This window comes from Protomyctophum parallelum, assembly GCF_964188405.1.
Source record: "Protomyctophum parallelum genome assembly, chromosome: 19".
NCBI classification, from domain to species: Eukaryota; Metazoa; Chordata; class Actinopteri; order Myctophiformes; family Myctophidae; genus Protomyctophum; species Protomyctophum parallelum.
In genome coordinates this window covers 5,749,685-5,767,590 of record NC_139717.1, presented here as the reverse complement: position 1 = coordinate 5,767,590, position 17,906 = coordinate 5,749,685, and the positions used below count along the sequence as shown (strand labels likewise).

General features: G+C 43.8%; 1 pseudogene across 1 annotated transcript; it reads right to left on the bottom strand.

Moving 5' to 3' along the window:
• Window positions 1–6,885: 6,885 nt before the first annotated feature.
• On the bottom strand, window positions 6,886–13,931 carry LOC310876422 (protein unc-93 homolog A-like; annotated as a pseudogene). The gene is made up of 8 exons: window positions 13,842–13,931; window positions 11,572–11,742; window positions 10,123–10,352; window positions 9,801–9,920; window positions 9,506–9,717; window positions 8,830–8,959; window positions 7,931–8,062; window positions 6,886–7,223 (listed from the first exon to the last, which is right to left on the bottom strand). The product of its transcript is annotated as a protein unc-93 homolog A-like (transcript).
• Window positions 13,932–17,906: the final 3,975 nt, after the last annotated feature.

Here is a 17,906-nt window from a genome sequence, read left to right as displayed (position 1 = left end):
GCTCAAGCTGACTGGCTGAGCACGGAATGTCATGTATGGTGATAACAGTGCCGCTCACATCACGCGGGGGTGATATTTTTCTCCATATCGCTGTGTGAGAGACAGTCCACTGAGCAACTCAAAGTGTGGCTGAATGACAAGCATTTTGCATTCTGGCTCTTTGAGGGGACCTAGCGCCCCCTATGGCCAGCTTGGTGTGTTTGTGTGTTCTCAGGGGCGGCCTTAGGAATCTGGAGGCCCGTTTCAAGACCAAATATGAGGCCCCCATATACCTATGACATCATTATTTGGTTGATACAGCCGTATTGATACAAATAGTTTGACTGTTCAATATCACACGCAGCCATTACTCTCGACAATTAGCAACACCTTTCCTCATCCTGTCGTCCCTTCACAATTAAAGTGTCTCCCCTTTACCTCCCAATGCCGCACATTTTACCATGTTATTTACATAAAATAGGTGTAACATTACCATTAACATTGTGGGAGAGAGCAAGTGAGAGAGCAAGTGAGTGAGCGAGAGAGAGAGAGGGCCAAGAGTGGCGGGGGTTGACTGACGCCTGACGTTCAGTTGGAGCTTGGAGGCCCCCCTGAGGGTGGAGGCTCCCCCTGAGGGTGGAGGCCCCCCCTGAGGGTGGAGGCCCCCCTGAGGGTGGAGGCTCCCCTGAGGGTGGAGGCTCTCCTGAGGGTGGAGGCTCTCCTGAGGGTGGAGGCCCCCCCTGAGGGTGGAGGCCCCCCTGAGGGTGGAGGCCCCCCTGAGGGTGGAGGCTCCCCCTGAGGGTGGAGGCCCCCCCCTGAGAGTAATGCAATAATCAGCTCATAATGTAATAAAACAATTTGGCACATAACGTTATAACAGAGTCCCAACCTTTTTCAGCTTGAGGTTCAAAAATTTGAGGTTCAAAAATTTGAGTCTCCCCTGGACCCAAAGGTAGCCTACACAAATACATTTTGGATTAACCACTTAAGCCCTGTTTGAATTTGTATTTGTATTTCTGATAATCTTTTGAAAAGATGTCTGAAATGTAGTGAACGTAAAATAAAAAACAACAATATAGGAGGACCCTATGTTTGGCAAACACTGATTTCTCCAACAACAACCATCCTGGTCTCTTTCCTATTCCTATTCATATCCACTCCACCGCATCCTCTTATTCACTCAATCACTGTAATCCAAGCCGTTTGACACGCATGGCTTAACCTTCGAGACAAGCAAATGCTACTGGCAGGATCAACCAGATGGAATCTCAAACATTGAATCTCAAACATCTGCAGAGGTGAAATCCTCTGAGAAATGAAGACAGGAGTCTGTATTTTAGGACCCCAGCCAGCCAACCAACAGGGTGAATGCAGGAAAAGTATTTTTTTATTACACTAATGAATTATAGAAACGGAAGGAAATTGACTTAGAGGTCAGAGTATGCACACAGCGGATGGCAGCTTGCTAGAGTGTAGAGAAGGAGTGCAGAGATATGTGAGCTTTCAGTGATGGGCTACTGTAGGTACCAGTGACGAAGACTCCGTGGAGGCGGCGGGGCTCGAGCCCCCATGATGAATTAGACCTGAATATGTAGGCCTACAGTATATTCGCCTAGTCGGTTCGTCCCGTTTGTACCGCGCCAAAGGAAAGGAGTAGCCTACCAGATGACTCAGTGCTGCAATCATGGCAATGATGGCATTTAAACAAACATGCTCTTATAATCTAAACACTGTGACACGTTTAAAGAGTGTTACAAATAAGTGTTTAGAACCTCAACGCTTGGGTTTTGGGCGGTGGTTGGGGGCTTAGCGGGGGGAGGAGGGTTCTAAAAACATTTGGTCTCTGGTAGGTACTATAGTGGCTAGTGGGTTGGAGATAACAGAAACCACCATAGGATTCAAGCTATGAACTCTTTGTTGTTGACTTGTTGTAAACCATTTCATCCCCATTCTAGTGATAGCCACTTAAAAACTACCAGAAATGCCATGACATCACATCAAGGTTAGACAAACACACTCCAGGTAGATCGACTGCCTGGGAATATAAAGGTTCCCGGTTCAATCCCTGTCTGCTCCTGCTGGCTACGTGTTGAAGTTTCCTTGAGCAAGAATCTTAACCCCCTAACTCCTCCCGATGACTGGCGGCGGGAGACGCCATGCGAGCAAGGCACCAACCTGTGCACAATGTAAAGCGCTTTAGAATTTAAATCCACCATTTACTGTGCCATTTATGTGGTAAGAAATTATTAGGCATGCAACTCAACAAGCAGAATTTTCCCACCACTTTTGTAGTTTAATTAAAATGACAACACTTTGAACATACTGTGAACAAACTTACCGTGTGTTACCCTCTCTTCTAGGGTCTGCGTTGATGTTCACGCTCAATTTAGGTGGACAGTTATTTTTTTTAATTTATTTTTATCTTAAAATGAACATTGTGCTGATAAAACGTAATCCTTCTGAAAATATATGTATTTGATTATTTAACATTTTAATTTAATTATTTCATCAACATAATTTCACCACAGAGAAAAGAGCATATATGTAAATGTATAGACCTATTATATTCATTACCCTATAGAGATTCCGTATGCCCTTTGCTCTTCTGCCAGTGTAGACCCTCCATGTGACTAGCGCATGTTTATTTTTTTTTGATTGATTGAAATATGTATTAACAGTTTGCAGAATTACAGTACATTTCAAGCACAAACTCAATACAAAGACTGTTAACTGTGAGTGGACGATTTTACAGGGGCTAGTTTTGAATTGCAGCCGTCCGTAGGTGCCCTTTGAGAGCGGTTTTGAAGGAGTCAAGGGATTCACATGTCTTAATGACTGTTGGTAGGGCGTTCCACATTTTGGTGGCATAGGAGCGAAAATAATTTTGTCCCTTGTTTGTGCCGAATCTGGGTTGTACATGGTTTGTTGCACTCCCTCTGGTGTTGTGGGTGTGGACTTTGTTTACATTAAGGAAGTATTTAGACAGGTACATGGGTATCTTGGTGGTGTATCGAATCTTGTGGACCAGACCCATTGCAAGATGCTGTACTCTGTCGTCGACCCTAAGCCATCCCAGCCTGTCAAAGTGGGCAGGGGTGAGGTGGGTTCGGGGGGTGAGGCCAAGTAGGAGCCTGACCAGTTTGTTTTGGGAGGTCTGGAGCCTTGTTTTAAGGGCCTTTGAGGTGCTTTGGTACCAAGAGGTGCATGCATTGTCAAAGAAACCTTGTACGAGGGCTCCTGTTAAGGTCTTCAAGGTGTTTTTGCTGACCAGTGAGTAGATCCTGTAAAGGAATCTTGTTCTTTGATTGACAATTTGATTACGTTGGTGGCCGGAAAGATTTTTTCCTAGGTAGGTAATTTCATCTTTTCGTGTGATAATATTGTCACCCACTCTAACCAAGAAGCCATCTGCCTTGCTGAGATTACTATTTGATCCGAAGATAATGGATTCAGTTTATCCCAGGTGTAAGGATAGTTTATCAGCGAGCCAGGTGCAGATTCTACCGAGTTCAGAGCTGAGGGTCTTTTCAACCTGCAGTTTGTTCCTGTCCGAGACCAGGGGTGTCCTTTGTCTCCAGAATCCACTGTGTAGTTTCTTGTTCAGTCTTCAATGGGAGCCGTAATGTAGCACAAAATGCACCGTTGTCCGTTTCTGAAGATTGCTCCTCAAAGGCAACAACATGGTAGTCATACCCAGGTGGGAGACAGTCCTATCATAGTCTGGATTTTCGGTGGTGAGGTGACCACCTCTCCGGTGGTGAGCTGACCACCGGAGCTGAAATAACGTTGAGCGGTGGTGAGTAAAAACAGAGAGAAGGGCTGGAGCGGTGGCGGTGGTTTGCTCTTCATCGCGGCTCGTGACGTCATGTTGTATTTCGGTGGTCACCTAACCACCGAAAATCCAGACTATGTATGAGCCTTTACAGTATAAGCAATGTCTGATCATGTCATCTCAAGCAATACAAAATAATACATAATTCATCATAACCTATTACTGACGCATTACTGATGGTACAACACTGGGAGTGTGTCCTGTTTAACCATTACTGACCTGTAAGACTGGATACTGAGAAAGATTACCACAGTGTACATCACCGCAACTTGATGGCTGACACTCAGACATGCCTGCTGTACGCCTGTAAAAAGACAGGAGAAGTGTGAGTGTGTGTCTGTCTGTGTGTTTGATTGATTGAAATATTTATTAACAGTTTGCAGAATTACAGTACAATTCAAGCACTGTGAGTGGACGACCCAATAAAGCATTATACTTGTTTACAAGAGGGTCCATGGTCCACCTTGTTCAATTCATCAAAACATTTAGAGACTTACAAATAGACACTTATATAAAGCCAAAGAATAGAACGGGAATTCATCATAAAGGAGGTAAAAAGGGAAAAGAAACATACAGTGAGGGGAGAAAGGGGTGGGTGGGTGGTGTGTGTTTAAGAACTGGACATATAATTTTGTTACAAATATCCATAGGTTGACATGCTATCTATAGAACATCATGAACATGTCATGACTTGTGCTATCTACATTACAAATGTAATGTACCTTTTTTGTGTCGAGCGAGCAGTTTGTTTACTATAGCCATGGTTCACATGACGCTCAAGTCAACTTGAATTCCCACTGTTTTTAACACAAACATTCAGATTTAAAATATAAAGTTCTCACCCGAGGGCCACGGATCGGATAATTTGTACGGGTGGGTATTAGTACACGTGGATTCCACATTCTTCAATAAAAAGCATTTTAATCCGATCCGTGGCCATTTTCTGAAAAGGTTGTAATGTAATCGGAGTACAATACACTTCCCAATCGACAAGGGCGCGTAGTTAAAAATATATGGCGGCAGAACAGAAACTGGCCACGGATTGAATTAAAATGCTTTTTATTGTAGAATATTGAATGCACGGGTGCTAACCCCCACCCATGCTCAATCCTAACATCCGTGGCCCTGGGGTGAGAACTTTAAATTTTAAATCTGAACGTTTATGCACACGTTCACTTTGTAAATGTAACAATGCGCTCAAAACAGGGGGAAGTCCCGCCATGACTCGTGAAGAACGAGGGGCATTATGAGAAACCAAACATTAAAAAGTTTGGTCCAATAGTGTGGGTAGTATGGGGCTTTGTCAAACTTGTTTCTTACCCTATCAAACTGTATTTATCCGTAAAATCTATCAGTCTAACTTCGAAGAGAGGGGGTGAAAAAACAAGAAAAACAACAAAAGAGAGCCTACTTTGGCAGCCCTTGTGCCTGCAAATTTCTGTTAGTATAGCAAACCACAGCATGCAAGCCGCCTTTGTTTTCAATGGTCAATTAGCACGTCGGCCAACCGGCAACCTCATATGGGGGTCTGCCCGGGCATACCTTTTATAATTAGTGTCAACTTGGGGGTCCTTGACATGAAAAAGTTTGGGAAACACTGCTTTACGGTTCAAGGCAAAACGTAAAGTGGGCTGTTGTAGTGAGCCGGCCGACAATTATTTTTCAATTATTTTTATTATGAATCTCCTACCAGATTTTGTGAATATAGTGCTCAGTGCTCACGGTCTCCTAGTAAAAAATACTTGAATGGGAGTCTTCGCATTAGAAGTCAATGGAGATAATGTATCACTAATACACCCATTTCCAACCTATCTTCATATCGTGTGCGCCTCTCTCTCTGTGTCTCTCACGCAGTGACGACAAGTACTGTACAACACAATAAGTCATTTAGGTTGTGTAGGCTAATTATATCCTGCCATTGTGACGGCATTGCTGTTTTCTTATAACTCCCTGAACTTGAATGTGGGGACAGCCGACTACTACAATATTAGTGGCTTTTATTGCATTTTATTTCACAGTTTTATTTTTCTTTGTGCACCATAAAGGGGAAGGGACAAAATATTATGAATTGACTCTAGCGGCTTGCGGTTCTTCTTCATACTCCATACTATACCGTACAGTGCAAAACACTGGTGATGATGACCTACGAGACAATTACGGGCATCCGAGTTACTTTATAGCAGGAGTTCCCAAAGTGGGGTCCGGGGACCCCCAGGGGTCCTTGAGGGAGTTCCAGGGGGTCCCCAGTTAAATGATAGTTTGGAACCAAATGCACCCTTATGGGTCTGTAAAAACCAAATGGACCCACTTTCTCAGAGTTAAATTAATTAACATTGATTTTACAATATAAATTGGGGGGGGGGGGTCCCAGAGACGGAAATGCCATTAAATGGGGTTTGGTAGACTAATATGCATGTCAAACTGGGGGTCCTTTAAATTAAACGGGTTGAGAATCACTGCTAGAGCCGTAAAAATCTTCTCTTATGGGGGGGGGGGGTCTCTAATAAGTGTCAATTTGGGGGTCCTTGACATGAAAAGGTTTGGGAACCACTGCTTTATAGCACCAAAGTGTGGTTTGTTGGCAAAAGTTCCTCATGCCATAATTATATTCTGAGTCACTGGATGAGATGTTTGGATGAGTCAGCCTGGATAAGAGCAACTGTTTAATAATGCCTACATTGTAAATGTACAGTAGATTATGGCAGTGTGCCACGTTGTCGCCCTCAAAACGAGAGGCCAAGGTCTGGTATGTGACCTTACTGTATATGCGAGGGAAATCTAAGTCAGTGGTTTTCAAAGTGGGGGCTGCCAGGGTTGTGGGGTACGTTTAGGCCAAGGTAGGTATAGTTTTTTGTTTGTTCTAGTGGGATTGTATTTAGGAAAAATTGGTGGTTTTGGCGGCTGGTCCTTTTTTGAAATATCACGATTTTTATAACATCACAAAAGAATAACTTAAAAAGATAACTGAATAACTTAAAAGGCTCTACAATTTTCCTCTGCTAACCATTCAGTGACATCAACGACATTACACTTCAAACAAAGAAAGTCAAACAATCACGATTACGAGACGGAATCTACAGACTAGTCTGAGCCAAAATGTGCTTGCGTATCATTTCTGACTGGTAGGCCTTCTCATGGTAGGCCTTCTCATCATGGTCCGAGTCCTGGTGGCCTGCAGGGTTTATGTGGTCTAACTGTTCGATGGGCATCGTGGGGTTCTTGTATTCCCCGTATTCCACGATGGGGTACGTGACCACGGTGAGCAGCAGCACAGCCAGAAGGATGTACAGCTTGGTCTCCAGGCAGATGAAGGTGCTGTAGGCGAAGGCGATGACGAAACCCAGAGACTCCCACATGCGGTAGTTGGCAAACGCTGCCTCTTTGTCTCTGGGGAAGAGCACTCCATAGATGGCTGGAGAGAGAGAGAGAATCAACAGAATAGGATCATAATATAATATAAAAACAAATAAATTTAGCCTTTTTAAGTCGATGTGTTTTTTTCTTTAGATGGGAGAGAGAAACGGTTGGTAAGTTGAGAGTACACATCGGGGTAACGAGATGAAACACTGCTCTGTCTGGAAGTAAACCGATGGCCATAATTAACGCCATTGATGAACCATCTGGTCAGTTATAGAGATGTGCTGCTGTTTATTTTGACACTGTCCTATAAATAATTCTATCTAAACCAGTAGTTCTCAACCAGTGGCTCGGGGGGCCACCAGTGGTCCTTGAGGGGGTCCCAGGTGGTCCCCAGCTAAATGATGGAGAGTTGGTAACCAAGTGGAACCCGATAGATCTTTTAACTCTTGAGAGTGTAAAATGAAACCAAAATGGATCCGTACGGGTCCATTTGGTTTCATTTTAAGCTCTCAAGAGTTACATTATTGTTAAACATCTGCATTACTTAATTTACAAGACGTCTACACGAGAATGTAGAACTGTTATTTTAATCAACGACGACTAAATATTCTTTCGTTTTGGGTCTGAGAGGCTAAAATGTCATGAAATAAATGGTGGTCTATCCGTGGCTCAAATGGGGAATGAACAATGGGCCTTGATATGAAATTGATCTAAACTATATGAGCATTTATCATCCGAGGGATTTAGTTTTATTCTCACAGTTGATCTGTGTTTGCCACACAGCGTCTGCCATGCCCCACAGCCCCGGGAACACGAAGAAGACGGGCAGCTGGTCGGGATGAGGCCTCCAGTACAGCAAGGCTATGATGCAGGAGAAGTTAATGGCCGCCGCTGCGAATGGAGAGACGTGGCATTGAGAAACCTCACTGCTCGTTGAATGAGGGTGAGTGTGATTCAGATCGGAAGTCTTAACTATACAAAATGTCTTTAAATTTATACTACAACTTATAATCCCCCCTGCGAAGGCGTTTCAAAAAGTTATTTATTTATTTTTATTATTTTTACCCCACGATTTTGTAACCTATTTTTCACCCCTGTGTCAATTATCTAATGTGATCCTGGGCTCTACACACCCTCCGCCAACCTGGGGAGAGCAACGGACTTGAACTCATGCTTCCTTCATGCCCGAGTGTCCAAGTTGCTCCTTTACACCTGATACCTTACACCTGGGGAGTTTCCCTGGTTGGACGTAACGAGTGGAAGGAACACGTTATTCCAACCAGTTCCTTTCCCCTCCATCAGGCGCCCTGGCTGGCCAGGGGGAGGCAGTTTAGAGACCAGGATTACTGCATGTTTTTGTGAGGGTACCTACCCTAGTATTTATTTAAAGACCTTTAAAGCTTCGGACAAAGCCAACTCAGCAGGTGACAACTCGTGACAATAAACACCTTTTTTGGGCCGAACAGATAATTAGAAAGAGGAAAAAAAGGGCAGGGTACAACCATTTTTGTTGTTTTTCTTGATATTGCTGATACCGATATGATGACCGGTTAATAATGAATCTAGCTGAAACATAGCAGAGCATTCTCAACTATGCATAGCTCTATAGATTAGCCTCGTTTACACTCTTAAAGGTATCTTTTATCCATGAACTTTACCTAGCAGGAAGAAAGGGGCTCGGCCAGTGTACATGGAGACAAAGACAATGGAGGACAGTGAATTGCAAGCCCCGAAGCAGATCATCACATAGCCAACAAAATGGATGCCCAGTGCACACGTGGCATAGTTCTGTAATGGAAACAAAGACATTTTATGCCGACCCCCATCTGAAAATATGCTGTTCCAGGGACTCCCCAAAAGAAGCAAGGTTTTGAGTTAAAAACGTTCGCTCTGAAATAATATATATTCAAAGATTTGCACCACATTTTCAGGATAAACAAAATAAATAGCAGACCTACAAGCTCGTAGTGCGGCACTCCAGCCACGCTACGAGCTTGTAGATCTGCTATTTTTCAAAAGCTAATGTAGCCTACATATATGCACCAAAAGGGGGTTCCTGCCCAAAATGGGTGTTGAACAAGCCTCGAAAACATGCTCTGTTTTTTCAACATTTTCCACATCACACGGAAACATTAAGGGCCGATTCATACTCCTATTTTACCACCGTTTCGGCGCTGTAGTGCCGAAATGATTTTGGCTTGTCTGAAACTTTCAGTAGCACCAAAGAGCCGACTTTAGGACGGTACCCAGCCAAATGACGTCACATTGTAGGCTCTACAGCGCCGAACCCTCTAAAATAGGAGTATGAATGGGCCCTAACAAGCTCCCCCTCACCTTGGTGTACTCGCCAGAGAGGAAGCTCTGTTGAAAGCCATTGTACATGGTGAGAGGGATGAGGACGAGGAGCCGGCGGTCTCTAAGCAGCCGGAATGTGGCCAAGAAGGTGCTGCAGAACGGCTCCCGGTTCCCACGGAACTCCCTGGCCTTACTCTGGTCAATGTTGTCCAGGAACACCGCCACGATGATCATGGCCAGCACCCCGACGCCTACAACAAGGAGAGATGTTTTCTTTGAACATGGATCGTTGGAAAGAGACAAAATAAAAGGCATAAGATGATCATGATGTTACCGATGTAGGCCGCGACCAGCGTCGTGACCAGTTCTTGTGCTGGTTTGATGGTGGTGACGTTTGGCTGGATGTCACATACAGCCGCTCCACAGAGCTCCAACTGTTCGTCTGTGATGTTGGCTGGAAGACCACATACATTTAATTAGTCAAAACCATGAATTACTAGTCTGTCCAGAGGATGTTAAGACAGTGATAATGTAACACAACAACTGCCCTGTAATTAATCTTTCTTTACAAGGATCTTGTGAATCAAAGAGGTGAATCACATTTTGTAGCTGTTGTCTATTTGCGTTCATTCTAAAGGCGTGTTTTACGTGTGTACCTATTGTAGCATCCTGTTGGAATATGAGGGAGGACATGAGGTTGCCCCAGACTGCAGAGGACTGGAAGATGAAGAAGAACATGCCAAAGTATTGGTTGATGACATCGGCACCCTTCTTGCCCTCCTCGGCAGCCTGTAGATTACCAGTGATGGTCAGGTAGGCACATTTAGCCGACCATAGAGTCGATCCGCCCAAACCCAGGATCACAGAGGTAGGGATGAGTGTGTACCTGCGTATATATATATATATATGGGAGGAGGAGGACAGGCACTCATTCATGACAATGTGTTGAACTTGAACATGATTTGAAGCTGAGGGTTAATCTATAGCAGGGCTTTTTTTCTTTTTACTTGATAGCTACTTTCAAAATGACCAGTCAATAAGATCTACCCGCCGAAAAAAGTATGTTATACCATTGCTGAAAATAGTTTAAATATGGAATATCGGAGGTGGCATTACATATAAGACAAATGTACCGGTACTTGGAATTGGAAATAGAGGGGGAGAAATGGAATAATCTGTAATGCTACTGACGTTGCACATCAACAAAATATTGCATTGTTTGAGCTTTTTCAGGCCCTTTATTGGTCACCTTAATTCAAGTGGCAGATGCCAAACATTGTAATTTTTATCCTTTTTAGGGGCATGTCATGTGATCTACCTGCACAGCCCCTGTGATCTACTAGGTATATTATTGTTTATTGCTGCTGCTGCTGCTTCTGCCGCCGAGCAGAAATGGGATGTTAAAATGTGTGCTGGTCGTGTGTCATTGACCATCTAGAGCCTCTGTGATTTGTATAATACACAGGCTCTGTAATTTCCAATACAACTGTAAAATCCAACAGACTGTTGGTGAAATAGAACACTATCTTTGTAGTATGTGTGAACATGCTGCGCTATGTGCTATTAGAATAAAGTATTAACATACTAAAGTAGTAGTAGTAGTAACTTATTCCATTTGTTAGGATTATATCTATATGTGTTCCAACTTGAGATCACTGATGATGACCATTGTTCAAAGCATACCATGTATTATTATTTTGTTTTCCACACAATGGCGCAAAATTAGTTAATATAAGTGGCATATATTCTTAAGATCATATCAGAGAAAGCCTGAAAGCACCCTGGCAGAGCTTCCTTCTACATGATTTTAAGCTCGTTTTAATTCATGGACAAAAGGCCTAAAGCCTTGACCACACCAAAGGGTCACCATGCAACTCCTTGGGTCCAAACGGTTACAAGGAGTTGCATGGTGACCCTTTGGTGTGGTTTGGGCCGTTGAATTCCATGCGTTGAATCACTTGAAACAATTAACTTACTTGGGACAACGTGGGTCAACGTGCAACAGGACATATCAACGCTAAAACCGTCTAGACCCTTTGGTGTGGTTAGGGCTTTAGACAAAGAGAAGGACAGAGAGAGGAACATGACAGAGAGTGGTGTCTCACCATCCAGGATAGAGGTTTCCAAAGGAGTAGGAGACATAGCAGGCCATGCTGACCACGATGGTCCACTTACAGCCCAGGTTCTTGATCATTATGGGGGGCAGGAACATGGAGGCCACGATCATGGAGGCATAGAGACGCCACCCCCATCCCCTCCTCCGCGTTCAGACTGCTCTGGGCAGGAGAGACACACACAACGTAATGGATGATCATTAAACGCTCAGCTTCTGTTCTGTTCTGAATCTGTTCTGATTGTACAGGAATAGAGCAATATATTGTCTGTGTAAACAGCTAAACACTGTAAACAAACAATGGCTGCCTGTGACTGAAATTAGTTTGCACTTTTGCCCATGGAAAAATAAATAATGAAATCACACCCGTGTGAAATGAGGGGCGCTCTTATCATCATACATCATCTCATTCTGGCCAATCACAATTTGCGTCCTCACTTGTCCGTCTTCACTTTACCCAAACCCAGAAAGCTGGGCATAGCCCCTCAGAAAGCTAGGCATAGCCCCTCAGAAAGCTGGGCATAGCCCCTCAGAAAGCTGGGCATAGCCCCTCAGAAAGCTGGGCATAGCCCCTCAGAAAGCTAGGCATATCCCCTCAGAAAGCTGGGCATAGCCCCTCAGAAAGCTGGGCATAGCCCCTCAGAAAATAATGATTCATACATACTTGGTATAGAAAGAATAGGTGGCGTCACACCAATGAAAGTAATAGCTGAAAACCTCACAAGATGGTGCTACCTGTCCATTAAAGCAGTGGTTCCCACACTTTTTCATGTCAAGGACCCCCAAATTGACACTGATTACCCCAATTTGAAAAGCCGTAAAGCCGTAAAGATTTTTACGGCTCTAGCAGTGATTCTCAACCCGTTTAATTTCAAAGACCCACAGTTTGACATGCATATTAGTCTACGGACCCCCATTTAATGGCATTCCTATCTCTGGGACCCCCGATTTCTATTGTAAAATCAATGTTAATGTAACTCTGAGAGTGGACAAATGGACCTGTTTAGGGTACATTTCGTTCCATTTGTACACTCTCAGAGTTACAGACCCGTAAGGGTCCATTTGGTTCCAAACTATAATTTAGCTGGGAACATGGAACTCCCTCAAGGACCCCTGGGGGTCCCCAGACCCCACTTTGGGAACCACTGCATTAAAGGCCCAGGGACACTTCCCCCTTTTTGCAAAAGAATATATGTTAATGACGTTTAGAAGATTTAGAACACTTTCCTGGGGGTCCTTATGTGTGTAATATGTGGTTTTAGATATTTTAGATTTTAGCAGTGAGCCCAGTGTCTCTGATCTCATGGACACTGGGCTCACATACTTCCTGGACTACAATTCCCATAATGCTTTGGTGCAATGCTCCTCCTTGTGGATAGGGGGAGGGCTGTCTTGTCGGTGGTTAGGTGACCACCGAACTACAACATGACGTCACGAGCCGCGGTGAAGAGCAAACCACCGCCACCGCTCCAGCCCTTCTCTCTGTTTTTACTCACCACCGCTCGTTATTTCAGTGCCGGTGGTCAGCTCACCACCGGAGCGGTGGTCACCTCACCACCGAAAAACCAGACTATGAATAGGCCTTTACTGTGTGTGAGTGAGCCCAGTGTCCATGACATCAGAGACACTGGGTTCACTGCTAAAATCTAAAATATCTAAAACCACACATTACACACATAAAGACGCCCAGCAGGAAAGTGTTCTAAATCCTCTAAAATATATAAGTGTCCCATTAAACTCAATGGACGAGGCGAGGGGGGTCGCTCGTTCTATATACTTTGAGAGAGATGACCCATGGCTTTGATTTGACTGGATTCACCATGACAAAACATAAACTATGAAGATTCTCTTCCCGTACACAATCTTAATTCTGAGTAAAACACTTTTAAATAATAAATTATATTTCCAAATTTAGCAACAAAACAAGGTATGATCTAGCTTCTAGGCTAAAATATATTACAATAAATGTTGAATGTAGATGTTGAACAGGTGTCTTGCTAGAAACAAATAAAAAAATTAATAGCTAAAAGTAAGTCAAACGGAAGTAAAATTCTGGATTTTACTGTGCGTGTGAAGTGACTCACATTCCATTATATATGTACTTTTGCAATTGTTACAAAAATGTAACTTGTTCAAGCTCCAATGTAATAATGTAGACGCCCGTTTGCGTGTTTGAGTTGCTGCTGTCAACTTTAGACTATAGTTCAACAGTTGACCTTGAATGAACCTCCCGTCTCTGTTTGAGTCAACTTGTGAACTTACCTGTAGACTTTGCAGGCCTTCATAAGCTGTAAACAGTGACAGAAATCCAATGGAGACCACAAGCACATTCTTTAAGTTACGGTTGAACATGTTTTAGCTTCCTTTAGTAAATCCACAAGGAACTTCACCTTTAAAAAAATAAAGTATAATGTGGTTATAATAATCTACTGTAGCCTATATTCTCAGAGTAACAAGAATTAATCCAAGAGCAAGTCAAAGGAACTTCTCTCTGGCGGAAACAAGCCTGTCTTTGATATAGTCAAAATGGGCCATATTTGAGTTCAAAGTTCACAGACTATCTGTTGTTGCTGTTGTGCCATATTCTATTTTATGTTGTTAGGCAGATGAACCTTATCTTTTTTCTTTATAAACCATTAAAGAGCCCTAACCACACCAAAGGGTCACCGTGTGTGTGTGTGTGTGTGTGTGTGTTAGAGAGAGGAGTGGTATAAGGAATTGGATTTCATCTGTTTGTCAGGACAGCCCTCTGCTTGTGTCTGTGTATTGACAATGACTACACTGACACCTTCTGTTGCAACTCTGAAACTACAGACCTCTGAAACTACAGAACTCTGAAACTACAGAACACTGAAACTACAGATTTGGTGCAAGGGGTGTCTGTGGTTTGTACGACCTTTGTGGCTTCTCATTGGTCTCATTCCATTTGTCCTGATGGCAAGTGTGGACGTTTTCACTCATTTGTATTGGAGCGTGCCATAGTTGTTGGTGTGTGTGTGTGTGTGTGTGTGTGTGTGTGTGTGTGTGTGTGTGTGCGTGCATGCGTGCATGCGTGCATGCATGAACATGTCACTGTGCTGTAGTGTGTGTGTGGCTGGGGTATTGCTTAATCATTACCAATGCCCCCTATGCAAATGCACAATAAACTGGCCAATTAATGGGACATCTAGCATTCCGGGTCTTTCTATGGGGGACATAAAGGAAGCCATTCTGCGGCAGCGCGGTGATAAATCAGTGCAATGACATTCAGTGGCGACGCGGCACAATGTGTCAGTGTGGTGTGTTTCTATGTGGCTATACAGTGTTAAGGGGTGGTGACTGGAGGGCAACACATTTCTGACCCCTCTCTTTCTTTGTGTAGCCTAGGAGGAGCACAGTACTACTATAGCCCCATGAAACAGGCCGTTTAAACCCTCCTTTACACCTAGGAGGAGCACAGTACTACTATAGCCCCATGAAACAGGCCGTTTAAACCCTCCTTTACACCTAGGAGGAGCACAGTACTACTATAGCCCCATGAAACAGGCCGTTTAAACCCTCCTTTACACCTAGGAGGAGCACAGTACTACTATAGCCCAATGAAACAGGCCGTTTAGACCCTCCTTTACACCTAGGAGGAGCACAGTACTACTATAGCCCAATGAAACAGGCCGTTTAAACCCTCCTTTACACCTAGGAGGAGCACAGTACTACTATAGCCCAATGAAACAGGCCGTTTAAACCCTCCTTTACACCTAGGAGGAGCACAGTCAGGGGCGGCCTTAGGAATCTGGAGGCCCGTTTCAAGACCAAATATGAGGCCCCCATTATACCTATGACATCATTATTTTGTTGATACAGACGTATGTTGATACGAATAGTTTGACTGTTCAATATCACACGCAGCCATTACTCTCAACAATTAGCAACAACAACACCTTTCCTCATCCTGTCGTCCCTTCACAATTAAAGTGTCTCCCCTTTACCTCCCAATGCTGCACATTTTACCATGTTATTTACATAGAATAGGTGTAACTTTACTAACTTAGCATTAACATTGTGGGAGAGAGCAAGGCAGTGAGCGAGAGAGAGGGCCAAGAGTGGCGTGGGTTGACTGAGGGGACTTCAGTCCACTGTACACTCTTGCTTCGTGTCCCAGGTGGAATGTGCTAATTTGTCCCCTATATTCAAAGTCTGATTTCCATTGATTGTTGATTGATTGTGTTTAGCATGTATATGCTGTGGAGTTTTGGTACAAAATCAAAACAACTTGTCTAATATTTTGGCATGTTTAAACCTCCAGGAAAATCCGTGTTGAGGTTCTTAATCCACTGTTTTTCATTAAAACGTCTTTGTCCTATACTGTCCAGTTGGGATTGTGTTGAAATCCAGATACTTTTAGAGCTTCATGTAATGTTGAACAATCCTTGTAGTTGTCTTTTTTGCATTGTATCTGTGTTGTCTCAGCCTTGCAGCTATTGTTTCACTCGTTTCTCCGACATATTGTAAGCCACATTTTTCATATGTGATTAAATAAACACAGTTGCTGGTGCTGGCTGTTATCTGTTGTTTAATCTCCAACATGCGTTTGTAGTTCTATTTTTAACTATTTGTATGGGTTTGAAGTATTCTGGTCTCTGGCGTGCTGGTGTGTTGATTCCTTTTAGCTTGCTGTGTGCCAGATAAAATGGTAAATGGTGCATTTATATAGCGCCTTTATCCAAAGCGCTTTACATAGATTGTGCATTATATTCTCCCATTCACACACATTCATACACCGATTGCGGCGGAAGCCATGCAAGGTACCAACCAGCACATCGGGAGCAATTTGGGGTTCAGTGTCTTGCCCAAGGACACTTCGACATGTAGACAGGAGGAGCCGGGATTCGAACCGCCGACCAATGAATCATCTACCTCTTGAGCCACAGTTGCCCTTAAGAGTTTTGTTTTTTCTGTAGGCCGAGTTTCGCGATTATAATTTTTTTGGCAGAAGGAAAAGGAAAGAAAAACTAACAATAACAATAAAGGACCAAGTCCTTTCAGGACTGCTTGGTTCTTTAAATAAATAAAAAGATCATAGAAATAAATATACAATAAAGAGAGTTCCACCGTGTTCAGTTTGGAACATACAGACACAGGTTTGTGTTTCCACCGCATTGTGTTGGACGGAACAATTGTCATTGTTTGATGCCTAGCTGAATGGTTAGAGAGCCTGTCTGGAGAGAAGGAGTCTCCTGAGGTTTGAATCTCAGTAAGTGATGCTGAGAGGTGGCTCACCATCAGGTGGGATGAGATGTTGATCCATCATTTCTTGATCTTTCTGCTGTTCCTTAGTCTGGAATGTGGTCTCGGTTGTTGTTGTCGTCTGTTGTCGTTGGTTGCCATGGCTGCCAGTTCCCACCTGATGTCGTGTGGGAGTTCTGATTGGTCCAGAGCGTACTGAATAACTTCTAGCTTACATAACGTCTTAAGACAGGGACTCAAGTCTAAGATGAACAGCTCATCATAGATAGTGTGTAATCCTTTGCTTCCTCCAAAGAGGATGATACGATCTCTCACAATGCAACAGCACATACCAGTCATTGGACATGGTCCTTTCCCCTTGGGCTCAACCTTCTTCCAGGAGAAGGTCTCTGGACTGAATTTCCACACATCATTGAAGTTCTGGTTACCGTTCCAGCCACCAAATATGTACAGCTCTCCATTGTAGATAGATGCTGAATGAAAATAGCGTCCTTCTGGTAGAAGTTGTGCAGAAGGTGTATTCAGCCAGTCGTTGGTCTCTGTGTCAAACACTCTGATGGTGTTGTAGACCCCCTGGGACCTCCCCCCAAACACAAACATATTCTTCCTGACGATGGTGGCAGAGTGACCGTGTGAAGCAGGAGGTGGAGTTCCTCTGGTGTTAATTGAAGTCCAGACCATTGTGCTGGTGTCCAACTTGTACATGTCATTAGTGTATGCAGTCAGCTTGGTGTTTCCTCCATGGATAAACATGACCTTCTCCAACACACAGGCTGAGTGGTAGCACCTCTCCCCTGGAACAGTCCCAGAAACCCTGGGTTGGAACCATCTGTGGGCGTCAACATCAAATGCATAAAGCTCATTGTAGTACTCCCCACTGCAGTATCCTCCACAGATGTAGACTGTATCTTCAACCAACACAGCTGTGTGGCCGAAGCGCTTGGATGGAACCTCAAGGTGACCGTCTCCTCTTCCTGGTTCCACTGGAGGTAACTTCTTCCAGCATAAAGACACTGTGTTGAAGACATGGACATCCAACTGTTCCATGTTGTTGAAGGTCCATCCATCACAGCCTCCAAAGGAATACAGATTGTTCCTCACTGC